Below are 7,500 nucleotides of genomic sequence, written 5' to 3' on the forward strand. Positions count from 1 at the left end.
TATTACTAGAATATAATAATAATTTTTTTTTTTTTTTTTTTTTTTTATGTTACTTGAATGGTGTATACGTTTACACGGTGAATGTAAAAACAATTAATCAATTTATATAGAAAAATATATTATGAATTAATTATAAATAAGTTCCAATAAAATAGCCTGATTCCCATTGTGTATTGAAATTTTTTTTTAACCAATTAACTATTAATGTGAATTTGTACAATAAAAATTTTGTATTAATTCTGTAAATTATTATATATATTTGCATTATACAGTATTTAGAAGCATTTAAATGGATAAAAATTTTTTAGAAAATCTACATATGTATCACATGTATTATACCGGTACCCTGTCGCAATATAACATGTACGATTTGTATATAAAATAAAATGAAATTTTTTCCCTAAAATTTTTTAATGAATCCCGAAAAATTCTATATATTTTACCTTTATATAGTATTTAGGACTATTTAAAAGGATAAAATTTTTTTCGAAAATCTACATATGTATCACATGTATTATACCGGTACCCTGTCGCAATATAACATGTACGATTTGTATATAAAATAAAATGAAATTTTTTCCCTAAAATTTTTTAATGAATCCCGAAAAATTCTATATATTTTACCTTTATATAGTATTTAGGACTATTTAAAAGGATAAAATTTTTTTCGAAAATCTACATATGTATCACATGTATTATACCGGTACCCTGTCGCAATATAACATGTACGATTTGTATATAAAATAAAATGAAATTTTTTCCCTAAAATTTTTTAATGAATCCCGAAAAATTCTATATATTTCACCTTTATATAGTATTTAGGACTATTTAAAAGGATAAAATTTTTTCGAAAATCTACATATGTATCACATGTATTATACCGGTACCCTGTCGCAATATAACATGTACGATTTGTATATAAAATAAAATGAAATTTTTTCCCTAAAATTTTTTAATGAATCCCGAAAAATTCTATATATTTTACCTTTATATAGTATTTAGGACCATTTAAAAGGATAAAAATTTTTTCGAAAATCTACATATGTATCACATGTATTATACCGGTACCCTGTCGCAATATAACATGTACGATTTGTATATAAAAAAAAAAATATACATTTTTTTCTAAAAATTTGCATTAATTCCAAAAATTTTTTAATAATTTATTATAATTATTAATGTTTATTGAATAATTTATTATAATGCATAAATTTCATTTAATAAAATATGATAAAAGCAAAAAAAAATTTTTTTGGTCCCAAAATAAAAATTTTTAGCTGAAAAAAATTTTTTTTTTAAAATTTTTTTCTTTAAATTTTGATTATTCTGTAAAGTTTATGATGTTTAAAGCCATTTTAAACATTATCATATTTTGAGTTTGAAGCACCGGGTGTAATGTCTTTAATATATATGATGGATAGTGCGTGTAAGTTAATGAGATGAATGTATATCTATGTATAACAGTGTATTAGTGGTATTACGTTCAGCAGTCTCACACATATGATATAGTATGGTATAGTATAAGTTGTTTATTTTTCATACTGTCCGTGTATCATTCAACAAAGGTGGTGTAGAGTTGTATATGGCTTGGTATGACGTTGTTGCAATTCTATGGACACTATGATATTACGGATGCACAGATAGAGGAATAACACTTATCGTATATGTATCATTTATGTATGTTGACTGTGTAATGAATACTAAATATAATAAAATAATACACTTTTTAATAGAATAACATTTGTTTCATGTTTTAGTATGATATTAAATGGTATAGAATAGGTTGTTTATTTTTCATACTGTCCGTGTATCATTCAACAAAGGTGGTGTAGAGTTGTATATGGCTTGGTATGACGTCGTTGCAATTCTATGGACACTATGATATTACGGAATAACAGAAAGAGGAATAAAACTTATTGTATATGTATCATTTATAACGTACTTTTATGTTGACAAGAATGAATGTATATCTATATGAAATAGTGTATTTTGTGGTATTATGTTCAACAGTCTTACATATATGATATAGTATGATATAGTATAATTTGTTTATTTTTCATACTCTAAGTGTATCATTCAACAAAGGTGGTGTAGAGTTGTATATGGCTTGGTATGACGTCGTTGCAATTCTATGGACACCATGATATCACGAAAAAACAGAAAGAAAAATAACAATTATCGTATATGTATCATCTATATTATTATTGTATTTTGACTATGTAATGAATGCCAAATTTAAAAATATACACTTTCTTAATAGAATAACATTTATTTTAGTATAATATAAAATGATATTGAATATGTTGTTTAATTTTCATACTGTTCGTGTATCATTCAACAAAGGTGGTGTAGGTATGTATATGGCTTGGTATGACGCTTTTGCATGTCTATGGACACCATGATATTACGAAAAAACAGAAAGAAGAATAACACTTTTCAAATATGTATCATTTATATATTTTATTAACATGAACGCAAAATATACAAAATTATATATATATATACTCAAAATATTCTGGATGGTAATCAGTTTGGTTTATTTTGATATTTAATATTGTATTTTGGTTTTTTTGCTAGTAATGTTTCGAATATGTATATGCTGTTATTATTTTTTAGGTGTACATTGTATTAAATTGTTATCAATTATTTAATGTATGTATACAAAATAATAGCAAAAACATTTTCAATTATTATATAAAAATTTTTTTTTTTACACATGCATATTTATTAATATATGAAATTTTATCTCAGTTTTAATAAATATGTATTGAAATGAATAATAATACAATCTTATATATATTGATAATAGTCTGGATGGTAATCAGTTTGGATTATTTTGATATTAAATATTGTATTATTATTTTTGTAAAAAAATTAATGAGAATTTTGTAAAAAAACCTCTATATGTATATCTTTTTATATCAATATTTAAAAAAAAATTTTTTTTTATTAAATTATTGATTATAAATAGAATAACATATAAATTTTTTTGTCAAAGCAAGTTCATGGGTTATAAGTTTTAAACTTTACACTCCCATATGAGCACACAATATTTATATAAAAATTATTTTTATAAATAATATTACATTGACTCACCTCATACCAAGCGAGAATATTAAGTGTTATTATAACGTTTTTTATTTAAAATTAACTTTTTAAATAAAATTAAAAAATAAATGACGCTTTCAATCTAGCGACGAGTATGAGAAAATGTTTGAAATATTTTAAGACCCATTTGGTGATGGTCTGACAAAAATCATAATTATTTTTTTTTTTTTTTATTCAATAATATTTATTATGAATAACATGTTATATATTTCTTTTTGTAAAAGCAAAAAAATTATATAAATGACATAATAAAATATATATTTGAAAAAAAAAAAAATTAATAATAATATATATATCTCATATGTTTTTTCTATTAATTTTAAAACAATAGAGATATAAAAAAAAAAAAAATTTATATCAGTAATGGGTGAGACCATCTGATATTTAAAATGAAATTGTAATAATATTATTATATATTAATAATTATTGTATGAAAATTTTTTTTCTTATAATAAGAAAACAAAAATATCATGTATATTATTATATATTTAATATTATAAATACAAATAGTTCCCTGGTTGATCCTGCCAGTAGTCATATGCTTGTCTCAAAGATTAAGCCATGCATGTCTCAGTACAAGCCAAATTAAGGTGAAACCGCGAAAGGCTCATTATATCAGTTATGGTTCCTTAGATCGTACCCACATTTACTTGGATAACTGTGGTAATTCTAGAGCTAATACATGCAAACAGAGTTCCGACCAGAGATGGAAGGAATGCTTTTATTAGATCAAAACCAATCGGTGTAAATTTTAATTTGCATCGTTTAATTTGGTGACTCTGAATAACTTTAAGCTGATCGCACGGTCTCGTACCGGCGACGCATCTTTCAAATGTCTGCCTTATCAACTGTCGATGGTAGGTTCTGCGCCTACCATGGTTGTAACGGGGAATCAGGGTTCGATTCCGGAGAGGGAGCCTGAGAAACGGCTACCACATCCAAGGAAGGCAGCAGGCGCGCAAATTACCCACTCCCGGCACGGGGAGGTAGTGACGAAAAATAACGATACGGGACTCATCCGAGGCCCCGTAATCGGAATGAGTACACTTTAAATCCTTTAACGAGGATCCATTGGAGGGCAAGTCTGGTGCCAGCAGCCGCGGTAATTCCAGCTCCAATAGCGTATATTAAAGTTGTTGCGGTTAAAAAGCTCGTAGTCGAATCTGTGTCCTACACTGTTGGTTCAATGCTCGCATTGTTTAACTAGCATGTTATGTGGGACGTCCTACCGGTGGGTGGTACAGATTATGTATAAAGTATATTTTAGTGTTATTATTTATTTAATGCATTATATATATTTTTATTATGTAATTTGTCGTAAGTGTTTAACCGTTAAGAGCGGTGGCAGCCCCCAATTGCAATCCCGTCGCGGTGCTCTTAATTGAGTGTCGAGGTGGGCCGGTACGTTTACTTTGAACAAATTAGAGTGCTTAAGGCAGGCTCAAATTTTGCCTGAATATTGTGTGCATGGAATAATGGAATAGGACCTCGGTTCTATTTTGTTGGTTTTCGGAACTCCGAGGTAATGATTAATACGGACAGATGGGGGCATTCGTATTGCGACGTTAGAGGTGAAATTCTTGGATCGTCGCAAGACGGACAGAAGCGAAAGCATTTGCCAAAAATGTTTTGATTGATCAAGAACGAAAGTTAGAGGTTCGAAGGCGATCAGATACCGCCCTAGTTCTAACCATAAACGATGCCAGCTAGCGATCCGCCGAAGTTCCTCCGATGACTCGGCGGGCAGCTTCCGGGAAACCAAAGCTTTTGGGTTCCGGGGGAAGTATGGTTGCAAAGCTGAAACTTAAAGGAATTGACGGAAGGGCACCACCAGGAGTGGAGCCTGCGGCTTAATTTGACTCAACACGGGAAACCTCACCAGGCCCGGACACCGGAAGGATTGACAGATTGAGAGCTCTTTCTTGATTCGGTGGGTGGTGGTGCATGGCCGTTCTTAGTTGGTGGAGCGATTTGTCTGGTTAATTCCGATAACGAACGAGACTCTAGCCTGCTAAATAGACGTACTTTACCGGCATCTCAAGGCCCATCGGCTGTTTGTTTCCCATTTCATTCATTTTCATGTGTGTTATGTATTGTATTTATATATGCATGTATTTTTGAGATTTAACGATCAAGATTATATTTTGTATATATTGTGCTTTATGTTGCATATGTTATGGTGTATGGGTACGCAGTTTTTTGATGTGGTTTTTACTGCCGGCGTACAAATAATTCTTCTTAGAGGGACAGGCGGCATTCTAGCCGCACGAGATTGAGCAATAACAGGTCTGTGATGCCCTTAGATGTTCTGGGCCGCACGCGCGCTACACTGAAGGAATCAGCGTGTCCTCCCAGGCCGAAAGGTCCGGGTAACCCGCTGAACCTCCTTCGTGCTAGGGATTGGGGCTTGCAATTGCTCCCCATGAACGAGGAATTCCCAGTAAGCGCGAGTCATAAGCTCGCGTTGATTACGTCCCTGCCCTTTGTACACACCGCCCGTCGCTACTACCGATTGAATGATTTAGTGAGGTCTTCGGACTGGTACGCGGCAATATTTCTGATATTGCCGATGTTGCTGGGAAGATGACCAAACTTGATCATTTAGAGGAAGTAAAAGTCGTAACAAGGTTTCCGTAGGTGAACCTGCGGAAGGATCATTAACGATATATATAAAATATATTTATTTATATTTTTTGTATTGTTTTTAAATATTCCAAAAAATAAAAATATTATTGATAAGAAATATTTTTTTTAACAAAATAACATATTAATATGTAATTTTCTCAAAATATATAATAGTAATTATGTGTTAAAAGAGATTTATTTTGGTTATGATATCATATTAAAGTAATACGCCAAACTTTTTTTATACACATAATATATCTATACATATAATATAGAGAATATTATATAAATATTAATAATATATTTGTTACATATAAAATATTTTTATATTCAATATTATTATTATTATTAAACAATAATTATTAATAAAATCTATAAATAATTTCTCTTATAAAAAAGTGAAATTAAAAATAGAATATATTGAAATTATTTGTTTATATGTATATAATCTCTATTAAGAAAAATAAAATAAGATTATAATTGATATAATCTATATTTTTATTTTTCTATGTTATATAATAAAAATAAAGAAAACACAAGATAAAATTTTTTTAAAGAATAAAATTTATTTCAAATTTAAATTTCTTTATGTTTTGTCTTGATATTTCTTTTTTTTTATTAAAAGTTATTATGTTAAAAAACAAACCCATTTGTTTTGTACCATATTAATATTATATATATTTTTATGTAGAAAATAATTTATAAAAAAAAAATAAATACATTTCTATAAAATATACCAAATATTAATTATTATATCTAGCTAGCACTAACAAAAATATCAAAAATGTTATGTATATATTTATTAATACCATAATATCTTTAATTTATATATATATATATTTAAAATAAAATATATAATTTATATTCTAGAAAAATTTTTTTATTTTAAAAGAATTTATAAAGATATATAAATTAATAATTTTATTTTTTATATTAAAAATAAAGATTATTATTAATAATAATACTTACATTTAAAATTTAAAAAGATTACCCTGGACGGTGGATCACTTGGCTCGTGGGTCGATGAAGAACGCAGCTAATTGCGCGTCAACTTGTGAACTGCAGGACACATGAACATTGACATTTCGAACGCACATTGCGGTCCTTGGATACTGTTCCCGGACCACATCTGGCTGAGGGTCGTATACATTATATTAATATAATAAAAGATTATTTAACATAAAATTTTTTTTATGAAAAAGAAATTTATCAATAATTAAAAAAGAAAATTTATTTTTTCATATTTAATTAAATTGATAAATAAAATTTTTATAAAAGAAATGTAAAATTATTTATATATGAATGTTTTACGCCAAATATAAGAAAAAAATAAATATAAAATGTTTTTAATAGCATTTAAAATTTATATATTTTTTATTATTTGTCGACATTTTTAAATTAATATATCAATATTATTTTTTATCATTTATATATAATATTATAAAACTTTATGTTAATAATAATATTAATAATAAATGATATTAATAATATATTTTTAAAATATTAAATAAAGAAGAATAAACAAAAATATTATATATTAATATTTTGTTATGGAATATTTTATTTGTAATAAAATTTTCAATATACTCGAAAAAAATTAATATATATAATTATTTATTTTTTATTTTCTTCTCTTTAGATAAATATAAAAATAATATTATATAATAATATTAAAAAAATTTGAGTATGAATAATTAAGAAAATTGTTTACTTATAAAATATAACAAAAACATAATATATAAAAAAAATTTTTGTTTTAATACTTCT

The 7,500-nt window shown here is 26.8% G+C and overlaps 2 non-coding genes across 2 annotated transcripts; both read left to right on the forward strand.

Moving 5' to 3' along the window:
- The first annotated feature begins 3,619 nt into the window (after positions 1-3,619).
- LOC123303715 lies at positions 3,620-5,768 on the forward strand. The gene has a single exon (XR_006535808.1). It is a non-coding gene; the product is annotated as a small subunit ribosomal RNA (ribosomal RNA).
- Positions 5,769-6,721: 953 nt separating this feature from the next.
- LOC123303712 lies at positions 6,722-6,876 on the forward strand. Its single transcript, XR_006535806.1, has one exon. It is a non-coding gene; the product is annotated as a 5.8S ribosomal RNA (ribosomal RNA).
- The last annotated feature ends 624 nt before the right edge of the window (positions 6,877-7,500 follow it).

This window comes from Chrysoperla carnea (genome assembly GCF_905475395.1).
Source record: "Chrysoperla carnea chromosome X unlocalized genomic scaffold, inChrCarn1.1 SUPER_X_unloc_125, whole genome shotgun sequence".
Lineage (NCBI taxonomy): Eukaryota > Metazoa > Arthropoda > Insecta > Neuroptera > Chrysopidae > Chrysoperla > Chrysoperla carnea.